At 49.5% G+C, this 19,873-nt stretch overlaps 1 protein-coding gene across 3 annotated transcripts in view; it reads left to right on the plus strand.

The window, feature by feature from the left end:
• Positions 1-19,873, plus strand: part of BABAM2 (BRISC and BRCA1 A complex member 2) — a 449,694-nt gene that overhangs the window by 428,493 nt on the left and 1,328 nt on the right. The window lies entirely within an intron of this gene.

Genomic DNA, 19,873 nt, shown 5'->3' on the forward strand with positions numbered 1-19,873 from the left:
TCCTTTCTAAAAGCACAGGGGGCCTTCTAAAAGTCCATGGGCAATTGGGATTAAAAGATAAGTTTGTTTTGATGCAAAAACATTTCAAATCCACACATTGTTTTGCACAATGCACATTTCCATGATCCTTTCAAAGCCCCCTACTCCTGGGCTAGTACCTACCTGGTGATCACCAAGCTCCACTGCGTCCCTACAAGTTTCAATGAGAATCAGATTTAAGGTAACTCAGCACAGTTTTTTATTTGTGTTGAAAAGCTTCCATCTCTGTTGCCAGAGGTCAGACACAAATTGAAAACATTACTAAATGTAATTAAGTACACCATGTACGTGATGCTTTTTGTACAGCCTGTGTCTGATATTTATAGAACACTTCAGTTGTGGAACATGCACACATATGCCCTGAACACACACCCAGTGCAGTAATTCTAGTTGCAGTACATTTTCTGATGTCAAGTTCAAACAGCTTCTTGGGAATTAGGCTTGACTGTTCAGATGTGCATGTTTGCTTCTGACAGGTGCTGCCAGGGCTGCTTCAGGCTGTCATGTGTGATGTGGAGTTCAGCAAAGGCAGGAGGGCCGAGCTGCTTGTTTTTATCACTTCTCATTAGGGCTTGCATTCTAGAAAAAAAAAAAAGTGGGTGGGGAAGTATCAAAGAACAATCAGGACTGTCTGCTCTGTGCATACCACCATAATAAACCAGTGCCTTGCTTCTGCAGAAATGCAATTCTCTCTGCTCTGTTGTCAGATCATGCAGTACAAGGGCCACCTATGAACATGAGCCAGCTTCTTTCTGACCCATAGAAGTGAGCTAACATGGGGACGGGTATTGGGGCAGTGGCCCAGCAAAATTCACAGCCAACAACAAAGCTGAGTTGAGGGACCAGGCAGAACTGCATCTGAGGAAGGTAAGGGTGGCAGTGGGGCAGTCTCAGAACACGAAACATGGAAGGAACTTCAGAAGCACTCCAAAGGGCCACGCATGGCAAGCTAGAACCATTGGGATGGAAATGAAATGAAGCAATTGAAGCAAAACTTCTAATGCTGTGATTGGCATAGGTTGACATTCAATCCATCATCTTCATTTCCTGAAAGAACTTGTTCAAGATTAGAACCCTGAACCCCTGATTACTGGTTTGGGGCCCAACCCAAGCTACCTTTCACCTCTCATGTTTACTTGGCCTCTTCCCTGCTCCTTTGCTCACAGGAGCAGCTCAGTGGTGTCAAGGGCTAGAAGCCAGCCTGCCTCTGCACGTTGGCATGTACCTTCCTACCCAGAGTGCCATGGGCTTCTTCCTGGTGGCTCAGCTAAGAAGCTAAACATGACCATGGCTTTTAGGAAAACTGGAGTGTTCTCGAACAGAACTAACTCTTCAGGGTCTACAGACCTAGCACCAAGGACCTTTAAGAACAGGTAGAATGTTCTTGAAGCCAGACTTGTCACAAGGGCCTATGGGCAAACAAGGAAAAGAGTGTTTTAAAGGAGCAGGCTGGAGGAAAGGTGATGCTGCACAGTTGCTCCCAACCCAACAGGAAGGTTACCCACAGAGAAGGGAACAGAAAATTCCAGTGACTCCTATATTCCCAGACGGAACCTCTGGTGCTTAGTCATGCTTGATGGAAAATGGAAACCAAGAAAGCAGAAGTGACGGTGGGGTGATCTGGGGTAGTCCTTAATCTAAAGTCACATCTGAGCTGAAAAATGAAAAGTTGTGATTTGCCACCTCATGTGCAGAGTAGCCATGATTATAAGAAGCAGAGTGTAGCAGTGGCTTCCCAGTGCGCACTTAACAAGCATCTGGTCAGTCCAGCACTCTCTGAGTGCAGCTGAGCCCACCCACCCAGCAACCATGTAAGAGCTCATTGCCTACAAAGTATGTCCAAAATATGTGCGTACTTGCATGTACATGCACACACCATGGCTCCTTTCTGAATATTAAAATTCACCTGCACGTATTTTGAAAAGTCCCACCTACAAAGTCGGCTGACCAGTTTCTGGAGTGGTCTGCCCTTGCTTGAGATTTTCTTCTGATGAGAGGGCTATCTGTGGCATTACTTACTCAGCAGAGTAAGTGTGAGTCTGAGTTGCAGTGGAATGGACTATGTGGTTTCTCCAAAACTGAAAATGGAAATCAAAATTTAGAGAACCAAGGTTTTTCCATAATTGATTCAGGGAATTAGACAATTCTTAAGTTGTCATGATCCCAGTTGTTCAGAAAAGTGAAATGTGTGTTCATGAGCATGTAAGAGCAATGCTCGTGGTTTCTCTCTAAGTGAATGCTAGTGCCTGTCCAGTCCCTCCTGCTCATCTTCTAGGTAGTGATGCTACCAATAGTGAGAAGTTGTTGAGTGCTTAAAATGTACCAACACAGCTACTCGTATATTGTAACTCTGCAGTTCTTAACAAGACCCCTGTGAAATTGGTGCCACTGTACTCCTATTGTATGGTTTATGTAGTTGAGACCCTGCACTGTGAAGTGACTTGGTGAAGGTCACAGAATAACAAAATACAGGAATTAGTGCCCCAGCCCTTAGCCTGTGCTCTTGCACCACACTGTACCACCTGTCTGTCTCACACTGGCAGCCTTCATTCCCTGATTGACACTTGGATTTGGCCAGTCCCAGCGTAGATTTGTCATTGCAAACCCTTTGATTAGATTCTGCCCAGGTCACTAGCATTTATTCCATTCATTTGTTCAACAAGTGTTTTTTAAGTTCAAGCTGGGTTTGATGCAGAGTTGGGAACAGCACGGAATACTGCATGGGACACAGTTCCAGGAACCAGAGGAGGGGATGGAGTCCATGCAGGTGACTCTGTTTCAGGTGCAGTTGTTGGTAAAATGTGGGGAGGGTCCTGAGGAAAGGAGATGCTCTCTCCGAAGATCTAGGAAGCAGACCGTGAAAGAAGAGGAGGACTCCATGCACTGAGATGGAGGAGGACGCTGCCATGTCCAAAGGCCCAGAGAATGGGCAACCGGGTGGGGCCACAGGTGGGCCAGTGAGCACTGCAGAGGGCGGCAGTAGGAAGTGGAGGGGGCAGGGAGTAGGCCAGGAACAGGTTTCCTAGGTGGAGAGAAAGCTTCTGTGGACCTTGGTGTTCTCATCTCCCCACAGGTTTTCAGTCTTCCCTCAGTAGGGATCTGCAGTATTAAACTGGTCCATGACCGTAAAATGCCTGACATGGTGCCCATGTGCCTCTGGTTAGCCTGCCAGGCTGGGACACACCATCTCTTTCTACAGGTAGTAAAGGTTTCACTAAGAGAGTGCGTATGGATCTAGTAGTTGGGATAGATATACCAATTATTTTAGATCCACCTTGGCCATGCAGGTCTTGATAAAGGCAATGACAACAGAGTTCAGGGCCACAAGTATAGAACACTTGATCCTTTTATCCCTTCTTGCCACCTCAGTGCCCAGGATTGTCAGCCATGGTAGTTCTTGGAGTTAGGATTTCTGGCTTTGGCCAGAAATATGCAAAGTTAAATTTCACATAAAGAACAAATAATTTAATAGAAACACAGCCTCAATGAGGTTTTGAGCATATTTACAGTAAAAGAAAATTTTCTGTCTACTTCAAATTTGAGCTTTCCTGGATATCTCGCACTGAGGGGCAGCCCAGAAAGGAGCAGGAGCAGTCTGTGGATTCAGAGGAGGGAGCCCATGTGGCCTCTCTCAGGTGCTGCAGGCCCCACCCGGGATGCTTTGTATGACCAGGGGTCAGGAGCTGTTAATCCTTTCTTGGGCAGCAGGAGGAATTCTTTTTTTTTCCCAAGGTTTTTTAATGTTTTATTATTTTGTATTTGTAAGGCAGAGTTACAAAGAGGGATCTTCTTTTTTTTCACATTTTATTATTATTGCAATCATTTTATGATACAGTTCAATATTCCTTTATCCCCTCCCCAATTCCCCACCCCCCTCCCCCAGTTCCTCCATATCATCACTAACACATAGCTCTTCATACTCAGTCATATGTTCATCATTGCGGGCATGGACAATGGCAGAGAGTCCAGAATCCTATTGTCAAAATATAATATAAACAGTTTCATTGTAAGTCCATCTTTGTCTGGAAACAGAAATGCATATCACACTGCATCCTCACATCTATCTGGTTATTAGTCTCCATTACATAACTACTGTACATTCCCTTAAATGAAAAGTCATGATACAAAATCAACAATAGAAAGAAAAATAGAAATTCACAATGCCATGAAGTTAAATGACATGTTACTAGATATGACAATCTCCATTACACAACTACTATACCTTCCCTTAAATGAAGAGCCACAAAACAAAATCAACATTTGAGAGAAAAAAAGAAATTAACAACATGCTATTAAATGTCCAATGTGTAGCTGAAGAAGTGAAAATCAAGAACCTTCTTGAAGAAAATGATGCCACTGTATGATCTACGAGTCATTGAATGATTTAATCAGAAGAAAGTGTCCCGAAGAGATGAAACCAACAGAAAACAACAAAAACCCTGTGATAGAGTCTCCACTGATCTTTGTTGGAGTGTGTCTCCTCCAGACAATGAACAGATGGGTTTTGTTTTTTAGTCCAGTCTACTAATCTATGATGTTTGATTGAGCTTAAGCAATTTACATTCAGAGTTAAATATACATAGGTGGTACTTTGGTCCTGTCATTTTAGCAATGGGTTGTTCATTGGTTTGGTCTTCTGTTGTCATTTTCCTGGGATGGTCTTCCTGTTTGCCTTTGGTTTTGGTTGGTGCTGTTCCTCTTCTCTGTCAAGAGAACATCTTGAAGTATCATTTGTAGAGCAGGTTTGGAAGAGGCAAATTCTTTTAGCTTTTCTTTACTCTGGAAGAATTTTATTTCATTTTCAAAGATGAAAGAAAGCTTTGCTGGGTATGTTATCCTAGGCCGACAATTTTTTTCTTTTAGAATCTGGAATATGTCACTCCATTCTCTTCTTGCCTGTAGAGTTTCCTGTGAGAGATCTCCTGTGAGCTTAACTGGCCTTCCTTTATATGTCAATTGATGTTTTTCATGTGCACATTTAAGGATCTTTTCCTTATGTTCAATTGAAGAGAGAGAGTTTGATAATCATATGTCTTGGTGAAGATCACTTTTGATCAAGCCTATTAGGAGTTCTGTGTCCCTCCTGGATCTTGTTTCCCAATTCTTTGAGCAGGAGGAATTCTTTGTAGCACCCTCACACTTTCCCACCTCTCTACCCCCCAGGTCCCAACACACATCAGCCTCTACTTCCTCCAATTTAAAGAGAATGTTCTTTCCTTTCTTGAGAGCATTCTTGCACACAATTGGCACAATGAAGATAGCCTGGTGGTCCAATATCTTGGAGAGTGACATGGGGAGGCCTTCTTCTTCAGGTCTGTGTAGGAAGGCATGGTGTGGGAGTGGGGTGAAGGTCACAGGCTAAGCACACACCCCTTTAGTAATCTGAAGATTTCAACTTTTGGGCTGGAAAGCGGGCTCAGGCACCTCACCTTGTGACACTTGGAGTCTGAACTGAAGCCTAGGTCTCTGTCTACAGCCCTGGGTTCTACAGTAATCATTTAGGGGTCTTGGGGACCCCTGACGTACTAGTGGATTGGTTTCTGAGTGTTATCTTTGGATTACATGACAGGTGTTCCCTCAGCTGGCCTCTGTGTCCTTTGGCTCCACAATGCCCAGTTCTGTGAGTTGACTCCTGCAGGCAGAGTGTGAAGCCCGAAGCAGGGAGCCCACTGATGCTGGTGAGCTAATGACGCTTCCTCTGCCAGCGCGATCCTCACCTGCCCGTCAGCATCTACTTCCTGCTCCCTGTGCCTGCCCTGACCCAGAGTTAAGCAGTTCAGGGGAGTGGATAGCCTCTAACCTGCATTTCCGGGGGATTCCTTGCCCTCCTAACATGAGATAAAAATTCAAACAAAGCAGGGTGTAATTTGAAGAGTAGCAACCTTAGGCTTAAGAGTGACGTTGACCTGTCCCTCCCAGGATAGAATGGTTGTCTGGCTGCCAGAAAGTTCTTAGGGGAATTACTTTATTAAGTGGTGTCCTTAGCAAAGCAGTATTATTAACCCTAAGACTAGCTCTCTGCACTCTCCCACTCTCCCACTCTCACTGTGGGAGTGAGCTTGGCAGTGTAGGCAGAGCCTGCCCATGTGGGAGCCCAGAGCAGTGATCGTGGGATCTTCCACTCTTTCTGTTTTCTTGTTCTTGCCACAACCTGTCATGAGACTGAGAAAACTTGTTTTGAAAATGCTTGGCAGTCGCGACGACCTGTCCTCCCTGGGCAAGGGGGTTCATTCTCCCTGACCACGTATGTCCTGTTCCAGGCCTTGCCAGCTGCTGACTGGAAAAGATGAATTTGCTGTTTTCTTCTCATATTGTTCACAGACGAGTGCCAGTGGCTCTCCACTTCCTGTTTCCTTCCCTTTCCTTTCCAGCCCTTGGCCTGATACTCCAGGATTGTCCCCAAGTCTGACCGATGAATGCCCACGAACAGCAAATAAATACTGGTGAGGCTAGAGCCCGGGTGACTTCTCTGTGAGCCATGCTTGCCATGGCAGCCGTTTCTCCCAACCCTACCACATGTTAAGCTGGAGAGAGATTTCTGCCTCTGGTTTTCCCCTAACCTCTCAGTCCTCTCTAGCCAAGTGAGCTGACTTAGTCAAGCTCTCTAGCTCTCCAAGTGTCCATGTTTGCCTCCACATTGGTGGCTCTCAGTCCTGTAGCAGGACTTTAGTCAGGGCCTGGTCTTGGGCAGACACCCAGATGGCCCTGTGGCTGTGAAGGAGTTATTTGTCCCACTTACCCTGGGACCGGGTTAAAGGAATAGCAAACAGCAACCAGAGGCCAAAACCAGGCAGCTGCCTGTTTTTTATAAATAAAGTTTTATTAGCACACAGACATACCCATTCATTTTCATATTATCTGTGACTGTTATCTCCCTAAGTATAGAGTTGACATTTGAGGCAGAGTCTGCCCTGCAAGGCAGAAAATATTTATCAGGCCCTTTGTAGCGAAGTTTGCTGATCCCTGGACTACTAGTCTAGGGGTTCAAGTGCAATGTTCTGTGGCTTTTGCACTGTGGCAATTCTTCTCCAGCTAGAACTCCTGAAGAAGCTAATACACGGCTTCCTTATCCCCTGTGGCAGACAGCAGTACAAAGCATGCTTTGAGATTGTTGAATTCCACAAAGGGTGGCGGCCCTGTCTCTTGACACTGTTTATTTTGCTGTGCGTCTATGTTTGTTTATGAGTCTGAGGGCTTGGACACCTAGTGAGCCTGTTCACTAGTTTTGGAAAGAAGATTCCCCGCCCGGGTAGGGCTGGCTGGATTCAGTGGCCTGGAGCCAAGTGGGCCACTCCTTTGTGCCCGTGAAGTAGAGAATGCTTACTTGAATGCTGTCTTTTGCTTGATAAATGTATCGGCCGAATGGAACCAAAACACTGTCCTCAGGAGCCTCTCTTGCTTCCTAAACCCCAGTATTCCCACGGCAGTCCGCATTTGCCTTGGTTTCCACCTCTGAGCCGTGGAGAAGGAAGCACAGCTGTGACGGCTGTAGAAAGAGACACAAGCACAAGGTCTGAAGAGGCCTTCCAATGCAGGCTAGAAAGGAGCGCATCTTTTTCACCAACTTCCCTTAAAGCCAAGCCTAATAGGTTGTCATTTTTAGAACTTGCATCCCGATGAACTCATGTTCCTGTGTTCTGCACCAGATGCTTAATGCAGAATCCCCCTGCTCCCTGCACATGCCCTACCCCCCCGCCCCCCGCGCCAAAAGCTGCTAGAAGAGACAGCCACTTTGGGTTGGAGTAAAGCAAAAGCTACCCCTCTTCCTCTGGGTGTAGGTCCCTGGGGGGCAGCAACCTTTCCTGGGGCCCCTCCTCATATCATGGGGCCCTTGCTGGCCTGCAAGAAGTTGCCTCTGCTTGGCCTTGATCTTTGAGAGCTCAGCAGCCTGGGCTAGCTCTTCCTACCCCTTCAAACCTGCCCCATGCAGCACTAAGGCCCAGGCCTGGAAGGTGGTGCCATGTGGTGAGGGTAAAGGCTTGGTCCTCTTGCCATGGGCACTGTAGGCCCTGGCCCAGCTCAGGGATTACTTTTAGAAAGCACAGGCCCTTGGCTCTTTCTTCCCATCTTCAGGAGTCCACCCTCTCAGATCTTTCTGAGAGACAGCAGTCTAGCAGTACAAGGAAGTATGCTCCGAGGGCCAGAATGGACAGGTTCCTTTGCAGGGGACTGACCTCACTCCCTAGATACTGGGCTGTTGGCTGCACAGCGTGTGCAAAGGTGCCAACCTGCGAGGACACCTGTCTCCTGCAGGTGTGTTGCCTGAGTGGTTTTTGAGAAGTCTCTGATGACTCCCCATGGGAGCTGCTGCCTTGTCTTCATGTCTGACTCCCACCCCTTAGTTCACACGGGGTATTTTATTGAGACCAGTCTTGTAGACAGAGTTTGAAATATTCCTTTCTTACCCTTTGCATCCTGCATCCATTAGAAACTCCCAATAGTTTAGAGGCCAAAGCAAGAAGAATGACTATCTAAGAGCCCACAATAGCCAAAGAACCTGATGGCTACTTCTTGTCCCATTTCTGTTATAGAAAGTACTGAAGTGGTTTGGGTATTGCTTAGCGTTGTTGTACAGCTGGCAATACTGGCATCCCGCATGGATACCAGTTCTAGTCCCAACTTCTCCACTTCTGATCCAACTCCCAGTGCCTGAGAAAACAATGAAGGATGGCCTAAGTGCTTGAGCTCCTGCCACCCATGTAGGAGACCCAGATAAAGTTCTGAAGACACCTAATTTCAGCCTGTCTCCATCCTGGCTTTTGTGGCCATTTTGGGAGCGAATCAGCAAGTGGAAGATTGATCTCTCTAACTCTGGCTTTCAAACAAATGAGTAAAAAAGTCTTTTAAAAAATCTTCTGAGAATAAGAAGGACTACAGCTCCAGCTCCTCTCTGTCTAGAGCCGTGCTATGTGCTGTCACAGTAAGAGTTGGCTAGAGTCCTGGGGACATAGTGCTTTACTCTGCAACATATCAAGATGGGACCTGGGAGACTAAATGGGAACTCAGGCTTCTCCCAGCCCCACAGGCAGTCAATGATGGAGCCAGATGTGCCTCCATTCCCTCCAAGATGTGCATTTTCATCTCAAGGTTGGGGTTGGGTGTGGTGTAGTCTTTCCACATTTCGGCTCCAGGAGCATCTGTCACGTTTTCTTTTTCTGAGAATCCCTCAGGTTAGAAAACCGCAAGTGACTACCCTTCTTCCTGGCCATAGAGTAGGAATTGTGCAGAATCCAAGCAAGGTGGGGCTATGTCCCTGCAAACCATGCCTTATGTGTACATGGGTCAGGCTCTAGGAAAACAGCAGCCCTTTGTGTGTGTTTGGAATCTCTCCCATGGTCAGCCCCTAGGGGAAAAAAGCTCACCCAAACAGCGAGCTCTGGGCAGAGGCAGGACAGGTGTCTTTAGAAGCATAAGACATACCCCCAAGAACCTAGAAATCCTTCTAGAGAATATGGTTTTCCCACAGGAGGCGGGTTTTGGAAATACACTTGGTAAAGGTTTTGAAAATACACTTGGCAAAGGATTATGCTTTCCCGTCTGCCCCCACCCCAGTCTTGCTGCCTCCTTTGCCTATAGCTCCCCAAGACATGGAGTTCTGTGTCTTTGTGTCAGTTCCCATTCAACATAATATATCCTCCTCTCAAGTTTAACCCCAAGTATTCCTTCTGATAAAATATGGGAGAAAAGAAAGAAGGAAGAATGAAAAATAAAATAAATCTGTCACTGCCTTGGTCTCCAAAAACCAGTCCCTGTCATTAACAGTTGTCACATGCCTTCAAGAAAAAGAGAGCAGAAAGTGTGGGTACGTTTGTGTCTCTGAGATGCAGTGACAAGATGAACTCAAGTCTCCAGAGAGTGCCGTCCCAGACAGGGTCATTTAAAGAGCTGTGGTCAGAGCTGGGCAGAGACTGGGCCAGAGCAAACCATACCCAGTGCTAGAGAAAGCAGTTCAGCCTCAGGACCCAGGGCACATGAACCACTTCGTTCACAAGGTGCTGCTGAACTGTGGTGACCAATGAGCCACCAAGCTGTGCCCAGTGGTAGCCACAAGAATGGGCAGCTTGTACATCAGAGACATCAGCCACACCCCCAGCATTGGTAGGGTTGCTTTGGCCCAGAGGGTGGAAGCTCCTTGGGACAGATTGTAGTTCAGGAGACAGAAGATAACAAGCAGGCTCTGTTAGCCATGACAGTTCATGCTGGTTGCTCATGCATGAAGATCAGGAGGACCACTCTGAGAAGTGTTAGGAGGGTGGGCCTTGCCTCTCCCACCTGCAGGGAGTGAGGGGCTCTCCAGTTCATACCATCGGCCTCAGGCAGGACAAAGAGTTGGTGGCTGGGGTGGCAGCAGCAGCGGACCCCATGAGGGCCTGTGGCTAAGGCCGGGTCTTGAGAGGGGCAGGTTTTGTGTGTGTGGGGAGGCCCCCAACATGTTGTAAGGCCCAGGAAAGTACCCTTCACCTACAAAGCCAAGGGGCTCTGACTGAGCTGGCTCACAAACCTGCAAAGGGGAGTTAATTATTGTTTGTGGTACACTTTAAGATCCCCGGATGAAAGGCCTTGTATAAATGCAAATTATTATTGTTGTCATTAAAGGTACTAGACGTCTGGCCTGCTGAATAATGTGGATAATGCCCTGGCACAACTCTAAGCCGAAAAGAAAATTTGCTCAAGAGCAGTAAGCGGAGGAGGCCAAGGAGGGCCAGGCCCTGGACTCTGATCTCAGACCTCCCCAACTGCCTGCCAGGGCTTGCGTGCAGTCCCCACTCTGGTGGTCAAGTGTGTATGTCCTGAGGGTCAGGGTACTGCTCAGCAGCTTCTCTTTGTCTTCCCAGGAGTCAGCCCACCACTGAGGCAGGAGCTCTCTGTGAGAGTATGAATGCTTGTGTGGAGTGTGGGGGTGGGAGGAGGAGGGCCAGGAGGAGTGGCAGCTGTCATTCATGGGGTCCTAAGTCCGATGTGGAAATGGGGAGATAAATAGAAACCTCAGACATGTTCTGTGCTGTGCTTCCAGTGAGGCTCCTTGGGGGCTCTGTTAGTTATGAGATCAGTTTCCACTTGATTCCCTGACTGCAGAGCTCAGGTGGATACCAGAACAGTACTACTGCTAAGAAGGTAAATAGTACATCAGAGCCAGCAATGACCTTGGCAGCCAAGAGACATCTGGGGCCCAGTTAGGTGAAGGGGATTAGCCAGGCTGTTATCCTGACACTACCAAGGACAAGTTCTTAGCAGCCTTCACAAGGATGCTGAGCCACACCTGTGTTAGAGTAACCTTCTGAGTGACCTTTGCTCTCCTGAGACTCATACCAGTTCTGCCAGCACCTCCCTGTTCTCCTGAGCAGACTGAGGAGAACTTCTCCCTGGCTTTCAGAGTATTCCTTGCTCTTCATTAAGGTGTACTAGCAAGCAAGAGGGAGGTCAAGTTCAACACTTTTGTCCCTTGTTATTGCAATCATAATTCTACTGAGAAGCTACCCAGTGCAGATCCCTACATGAGGATTAATCCAGCTGGTAGAGCCTCTGGGTACCCAGCCTGGTAAGAGAGAGGGCCGTTCTGGGGCCTCTGTTCCCCTTTGTAAGGACCACTGTAGGTGTGATGAGAGGCAGCAGTCAGTTGTTCTTGCGGTTTGTTACTGGCTGTTGGCAATCACCGTGAAATTTTGAGTGGAGGAGACAGAAACACAGTTAGAGCGATGTTTGGGGGCGGCAAGGGGGAAGACCACCAAGTCAAAATATTTTAGGAACCTTCTCTCATGCTGCCTGCTGTAGATGCAGAAGAAGGGTGAGTCATTGTGTGTGGCACAGCCAGGAGGGGGCCCAGCTCCCCTGTGGAAAGTGTGAGCTCCGTGGAGTCATGCGGCTCTGGGTTCACAAAAAGCTTTGCCTCCTGTTAGCCATGAGATCTTAGGGAAGTTACTGTGCGTCTCTGCATGGTACTTTTCTCTTGGGTAACACTAAAGACCCCACTTTGCAGTAGCAGGCCTGTCAGGAGGGGTCAATGTGAAGTGAGACAGTCACAGACAGTGCAGTGCCTAGCATGTCGCTGACACCTTCCTACACACTTACAGCTTGTTGACTTTTGACAGCACAGCGCACCAGGTACCTGTTTTACATCCCAATCCAGTATACTTGCATTTGTTACAACAGAGTCCTTGTCGCCTGTGATGCCCTGTGATTTTATCTCTTCATTTGCAAGCTGGTCAGAGTGTAGCCTGCTAATGGGCTGCTGCTACTATTTGAGCAAGGATGCTTCTATCCATGTGGGTGCTGTGGATGTTCTCCCCACCCTACCCTTTATGAGTGGCTCCCAGGACCTGACTCTGGGCTAGCTCAGAGTGGAACGAGCCCAGTGGATTTGCAGAGCCCTTCTCTCCCAGCCTCCCTAGTGCACCTGTCATGATTGGAGAGACCCAGAAGGCTCCCACCTGCCAAAACCTCTGCCCCAACTGGTCTGTGAAGCCCCCTTCCCACACACACCCCGCCATAGCAGAGCCCACCTGAAGCTCCTGGTTTAAGAATTGTTCCCCTCACCAAAGCCTCCCATCTCTAGAAGACTGTCACCCCTCAGCAGGGAAGCTGTACCCCACCTCCCCTGTCACCAGTCACTTCTGCCAGTGCTGCTTTTCTATGCACGTTGGGGACAGAACTCTAGCTATGTGGTGAGGGAATGAGAGTGAAAGAAGAGGGCCATTGGCCATTGCTCCTCCAGATCTTCCCAAGAAATGGATGGACACTCAGCCAGGAGGGTGAAGGCTAGAGTGCTGCCAGCAGGCAGGGCCAGGGCAGCTGTGGGCAATGCAGACTGTGGTCCTAGGAACTAAGGTCTAGTGGGGGAATCTAGATCTGCTGCCAGGAGAGTGCTCCAACCCCACAGAGCTGACCACCTAAGTGGTCCTCTGTCCTTTCTGAGCCTGCCCATGCTGAGTGGGAGCATTGAGGTACAGTCCTAGCTGGAGTGTGACTTGGACCCACATGGTCTGCCCTGCTGGCACCCTCAGCACTTCCCCACTGAAGACTGTCCTTTGCTAGTTTTCCCCTTTGGCCTGACTAATAAGTTGGTGGTGGTCTGTGACCTCGGTGATTCACCGTCATGCAGCCCAGCTGCTCCCCAGCCAGGTGGCTGGGACTGCGGCAAAATTCCCAAACCCTTCAGGGGTGTCCACCTGGCCCTGTCACACTATGGCTTGCACTGATTCCTGCTAATATGACTCTGAGCAGAGCAAGAAGGGAAGGTACCACCTGAGCACACCAGGCAGGTGCAGAAGGAGAGATGGGGTGAACAGAGAGTAGCACCAGTTCCTTGGCCTCTGCCTGGCCCCAGCCCTAGTCCAGCCTTTTTCATTGGCCATGCAGCCACACCACCATCCAAGCCTCGCAGCAGGTAAGTTAGGATGGAGACGGTGTCAGCTTGTGAGGCAGAGATGGGAGGACTGTCTCAGTCTGCCTACCAACTCCAGTCAACCCTTTGAGTAGACATCCTCTTATGCTCCATCCTGACCTTCACCTGCTACAAAGTGAATACCTTGTAGGTGAGGAGAGTACGCATCAGGGGTAGGAAGGACAGGCCATTTCTCCCCTTGAGGGGCTCACAGAGAAGGTCTGTGCTACCGTGGAAATAGCTAGTCACATCACATTAGAACAGCCGTAGCTTCTCCAGCCCTCAGATTTCCCTTCTCTGAAATAAGACTGTTTCACCTCTGAGGTTTGCTCCCATTACAGAAGTCCATCTCTACATAAGCCAAAGATTTGTGTTTGTACTGAGCTGCTGTGTTGGACATGATCTGCACTTGAGGCTGGAGGAACAAAGACAGATGAGTGTGAGAAGATAGTCTTGCCGTCAAAGAGCATATAATCTGGAGTGGGAAAGTGGTCAGGAGGTGACAGGGCCGCAGGGAGGAGGCCAGCCCTAGGTCCCTGGAGTTTCAGGGAGTGTGATAGGCCTTCTGTGCCCACCTCTCATTGAACCAGCTGGCCTGCCTTGCTGCCACCCCATCTCCTGCATGAAAGGATGCCCAGGTAGGAGAGGTACCTGCAGCCCCAGGGATGACAAAACTTGCTACAAGCTGCTCTAGCTCCACAGTACCAAGCCAAGCTCCAGGAGGCCATCCGTGACTTCTGTGGGAGAGAGAGCTGCTAAGTAGTTGTGATCCCTTTTGTTAAGCATTCAAAATACCCTGTGATTCAGCAGGAACCACATTTTATCCCAATACTTTGATGTCTGGAAACAGACTCCAGCCGATTATTGTTGAAGTCCTCTCTGCAAACAGCATTTGATTTCATTTAATTCAGCATCTACTATGACGGAGCCAGCCTTTCTTACAGGCAGGAAGGCCAAGCTGTGTGGGGCCAAGTCTAGACACCAGTCTAAACATCAAGAACGCAAGGCAACGTGGGGAGTAGCTCCAGCCGTGGGCATGCAATACTCCGCATTCCCCGGGTGTCCCCAAGCCTTTGCAGCTTGAATGTGTGAATTACCACCTTGTACAGGCACGGGTCCCCAGCAGGTAGTCCAGGCCTCTGCATGACTGTGTGTGCAGATCAGCTACAGCTGCATGTTTGTTCCAAAAGCCTGCACCAGAATTGTGGCCAGGCTGCTGTGGCCCAAGGCATGGCCACAGGACAAGTTGCCCAGCATGCCAGCCACTTGCTCACCCAGACAAAGGTTGGAGGTGCCGTCATCCCGGGGGCCTTTGCAGCTTTGAGGATAAAGGACACTGACCTAGAACCAGGTCTCTTTGTAGAGATGCTGTTGTGAGGGTGACCCTTGGACTTGAGGAGAGTGACCCCACATGAGTCAACATGTGCAGTGGTGGTTCAGGACAATGAAGACAAGGCGAGACCATGAGGCATGATTAGCGAGCCGTCTTCCACTATTTACAGGGTTGCTGTGATTTCTAGACCACAATCAGTTTTCATGACAGATTAAAAACATGTGCCAGTTGAAGTCACAGCTGCAGAAAAGAACTGGAAAAAGCAATGGGACTTGAGCATCTGAAACTTGCCTCCATTCGCAAAAAAAAAAAAAAAAAGAAAAGAAAAGAAAAGAAAAAAATGACCTCTGACTTGAATTATGCATCCTCGATTTTCTTACCAGAAGGGCTGTGTCTCCAAACCACCTCTCCCACCCTACCCTAACCCTGCCACATGGGCCTGACTAGCAAACATCACAAGGCTCGTCTTACAACCACCCAGAGAAGCACATTTTGGATTCCTGAATTCAAGCCCTGTTTTGGAGGAAGGCAGCTGTTGAGGCTGTTGTGAAAGAAGAAAGGAGGCTACAGGCAGCGAGACCTGGGCCTTCTCCAGGTGGTGCTGCCCTAGGTAATGCCAGCTAAAATTCTGAAGGGAAGCTGCTGAGCTCCCAGTTTCTTAGCTGTCACTTGGGGAATGTGACCCACACCTCCTATAATCCCCCTGTGGCAAATGAAAAATCAAGACACGTCACAGGATGACATCTCTGACCACAACAGATCAAGTGCACATCTCCTGTTAGACACAAGGAACCCAAGTCTCTGACCTGGGTAGTTTAGTCTGCCTCCTCTTGCTCCCGCCATGGCCTCCCCTTTAACACGTGGCATCCCAGACAGAAAGAGCTTGGGTTGACCACCTGGTCAACAGACAGGGCCCTAACTGTGTGCACTCACAGCCTGGAGGCATTTTTTTCTGAGAGGTAGAGAAAGAGAGTGCTCCCATCTTTGGTCTACTCCCCAAATGCCCATAAGAGCTAAACATAAGCTAAGTTGAAACAGGGAGCCAGGAACTCAATCCAGGGCTCACGTTGCTGTTGGCAGAAACCCAGTTACTTGCACCATTACTTCTGTCTACTCCCAAGATGTGCACTAGCAGGACACTGGAATCAGGAGATGGAGTAAAGCACTGAGCCCAAGTACTCTGATACAGGATGAGAGCGTCTTGGCCATCATCTTAACTGCTAGACTAAGTGCCCACCCCAAGAGCCCTGTGATTCTCACATACCCATCTAACCAGCAGCTTTAGCCACCTCCCTGACCAAGCCTTTGACCAACACCGCACAAAGAGTTTGAACAGAAGACAGACAAGGGTTGGCAAGAGCCCCTGAACTAAGACATACACACTGTCCAGATAACTTTGGCTGAGTGCTTGGCTCCAAGTGGCCATCTCTGTGCCCCCAGATGCCAGCTCCCTGTATTTAGTAGGACGGAAGGGCCTGATCCAAGAAACTACATAGTAAATGAGGAATTGCTAGCAAGGACCCTGAGACCTCCCTTCCACCAAGGACTCCCCTCCTGACACGTGTGTCTACGTAGTCTGTTCCTCCAGACTCAGGCTCACCCCTTTAGACCCAGCTTGGTCCATGGGAATAGTGGACACCTATTGATTGTTTATTAAGGCAGGCATCATGCCAAAGACTTTCTTGGACCATCTCACCTAGTCCTCGCAAGAACACTTTGGGGCTAGTGCTGTGGCACACTGGTTAAACCACTGTCTATAGTGCCAACATTCTGTATGCATGCTGGTTTGAGTCCTGGTTGCTCCACTTCTGATCTAGCCCTCTGTTAAGGTACCTGGGAAAGCAGGAGAAGATGGTCGAAGTACTTAGGGCCCTGCATCTACATGGGAGACCTGGATTAAGCTCCTGGGCTTCAGCCTGGCCTAGTCCTAGCTGTTGTGGCCATTTGGGGAATGAATCAGCAAACTGGAGCTCACTCTCTCTCTCCCCCTCTCTACCCTATACTCTGTAACTCTGTCTTTCATATATATATAATTTATTTATTTATTTAAAAAGTACCTTAAATAGGAGCAATTATTCCCCTTTCCTGGATGAAGAGACAAGCTAGTTGGTTACCTACACTCCTTGAGCCACCTGGTCCACAGTCATAGCCCCTGGAATCTCTCAGGCTCAGCTCCCTGCCTTATAGATGAGGGAGCTAAAACCCTGAGAGGGGACACAGTCCTGGGCCCAAGGCATGGAAATGTGGACGCAAAGGACACATTCCGGTTCCATGACTGTTGGTCCGGGGACTGCTGCAACCCTCCTCCTGTCCCACCATGAGGTTAGGCCTGGGCTGGCACCACTGTGCTCCAGCTGTGCAGAACCTACCCAGCCTCGGGCTGGGAACCAATCTCTGCATGTCAGTCTCCTGGCTGAGACATGGAGAACTGCACTGTGGCTCTGTGACCCTCGGCAATCAGAGCCATTCTGTTGTAAGGTTTCCCAGACTCTAAATTGGCTTAAAAATCAGTTCTCCTCCAGGGTGGGTGTGACGGGCCAGGAACATGCCAGACCTCCTGTGGGTGCCAAGTGGCCAGTTAACAGAGCAGCAGGAGACACTTGTGCCTTCAGAGCCCCACATGCCTAGTCTTTGGGTCAAAGATTATTTTTCAAAGATGACAGATAACCAGTGCCCTGAGCAAGCTGTTCTGCAGGCAGTTCTTCGTTTTTCCGGATAAAACGTGAAATAAAATCTCCTTTAAAAGAATTTTTATGTACATAAATAGGTGGGAACTAGTACCCATGTTCCCTCCCCTCGCTGGCTTCCTGACCAGGAAATGCTCACTGCAAACAGCTAGGAGCGTCCTGCCCTCAACTAGCCTATCTTTGCCCCCCCCCCCCACCCCCCCCCCGACAGCTTGCAGTTTGCCCTGGCGGGGAAAGCCCAGAGCACAACAGACAACTTTAGAACTTTCTGCAAAGGAAACAGCTTACCTTTACAGCCTCCAGCTCTTGCCAAGAATTTTCTGTGTGTCAGGATCTTGTAACATCGCAGAGTTTACAAGAAAAGCTGAGCTGGTGAGATGAGCTCAGGACCCATGTTAGTCCAGGCCTGGGGCACACAGCACACAGCACACAGCACTGCTCACCTAACCAGTACCCTGGTTCTGGCCACCTACACCAGCTGCTGGCCCCACTCACTCACTCAGCAGATGCTGTTAGCCCCCGTGTAGATAACCTGTCTCCTTAGCATCTCTCTCACCTGTAAGTGGGTGCTGGTGTGGAGCATGCCTCATGGTACCTGCAGGTCCTTGGAAAGCTGAGACAGCACCCAGTCCATCTCTGTCCCTGCCCCAATAGGAGCCCATGAGCTCTCCCAGGCTATACAACCACACTGGTGGGAAAACAGCAGCAGGTGACACATGGTGAAGGACCACTTGACATGTGGGTGGCAACTGACCCTTCCCACACATGGCACCCTTGGTAGGCTCCTGCCCCTACTCTCAGAAGCCCCATGCAACCTCTCTTTAAATCCAGGACCCCATCCCTGCTACTCCTCATGGCCCACCTTGGGCCCTGAGGACACAGTCATGGAGGTGTCAGGGATAGTGACGGCTTGGCTGGCTCGGGCATGCTGCTTAGGCAGGGTAGCGGATGATACCTTGTCCCTCTCTCTCCTTCATCCCTGGCAGAGGTTCACAAGTGAGAGCAGACTCAAGTTTTCCCCTAAGTATAACCTTTCCTGGCTGGGGAGTAGGGAGTTGTTGTCCTCTCCCCACCTTCTTAAGCAGCAGCTGGGCATGCTGGGTGCTACTCTTTGCAAACCGGTGGCTGTCATTCACCAAGCACCTCCCAGGGCTGGCAGGCTGGCATGGCAGATAGGACACACACACACAGCACCAATGCCCTGAAAAAGCACCAGCTGCATGCAAGGAGAGCACCTTTCAGTGACCAGCAGGAGGTTGGCAAGAGGAAGGCATGGAGCCTGCACACAGGTGGAGCCTGGCCGGAGCAGGGGGCCTCATTGTGGGTGGAAAGTTGTCGATCAGGACTCAGACTCTGGAGTGTGGGTGAGCCACAGGGGTCTGTGACACCCCCTGGTTGTGTCTGACATGTGCATTGCGGGGGAGAGATCTCATCTACAGTGTCTCTAGGGTCAGGATCCTTAGTTTCCTAGCTTCTCAAAAGAATGCCTGAACCCACGGAGCAGCAGCCTCTACAGCATGGGGTCCAGACTGATCAGAGCACTCCCTAGTCCTTCACGGTGAGGAGGATGCCCACCTGAACACAGGGACTCCGAGTGAGAGAGCAGCTTTCATGCCAGAATGTCCCATGGAGGCTTGGGAAGGTACAAGTGGAAGTTCACCTGCCCTGACCCAGGGAATGCTCTGCTCAAGGCCATGCAAGCCTGAGAGTAATGGTGATCTTGATCTTGACCTTGCTTTGCCTGAGGGGGAGTGGAGGGCAAAAAGGAAGGAAAGATTGTTTCTGAGGGTAAGGAAGGGAGAAGTGGGAGGCCTAAGGCAGCGTATCACAGCAGCTGCAGGGCAGGAGGGCCTCTGGACAGAGGACTCCAGGCAGTGCTGCTAAGATGGAGAAGGAGCTGGAGAGTTTCCGAGTGGCGCCACTGGAAAGAAGATTGCAAGTGATCTAGGTGGCCTGGCAGGGGCGGAGGGTAGGCATGAGACCAGTTGCTGCATGTAGCCTGGTCTGCCTGAGACCCTGTACAACACCTGTGCCATTAGAGCTGCCGTGTCCCCGAGTGCCTTTCTGTCAGCTGCTCGCAGGTGGGTTGTGTGTTGTTGCCCATCATTGCTCTGGCAAATTTGCCTCCTGCCTGGAGCTTGGCCCTGACACTCCCAGAGCCAGAACCTGGAGAGCCAGGCCTATTAGACCCATATCCTAAACAAAACAGATGTGGGAGGCTCTCCCTGGGCACAGTGCTGATTGGTGGACTTTCCTGGTTCTTGTCACTGCTCAGGGAAGAGATTGCTGGGCGAGCCACTTCTGCATACACAAGCGAGATATGATTTCGAGGCTGTCAGCCTCGGGGCACCAGGCAGCTAGCCTAGCCCACCTGCTACCTCTCAGAACAGCTGGCTTTGTTCTGGCAGAGCTTTCACTGGCTGCTTACAAAAA

Source organism: Ochotona curzoniae, unplaced genomic scaffold, assembly GCF_017591425.1.
Source record: "Ochotona curzoniae isolate NIBS_2020 unplaced genomic scaffold, NIBS_Ocur_1.0 contig_883, whole genome shotgun sequence".
NCBI classification, from domain to species: Eukaryota; Metazoa; Chordata; class Mammalia; order Lagomorpha; family Ochotonidae; genus Ochotona; species Ochotona curzoniae.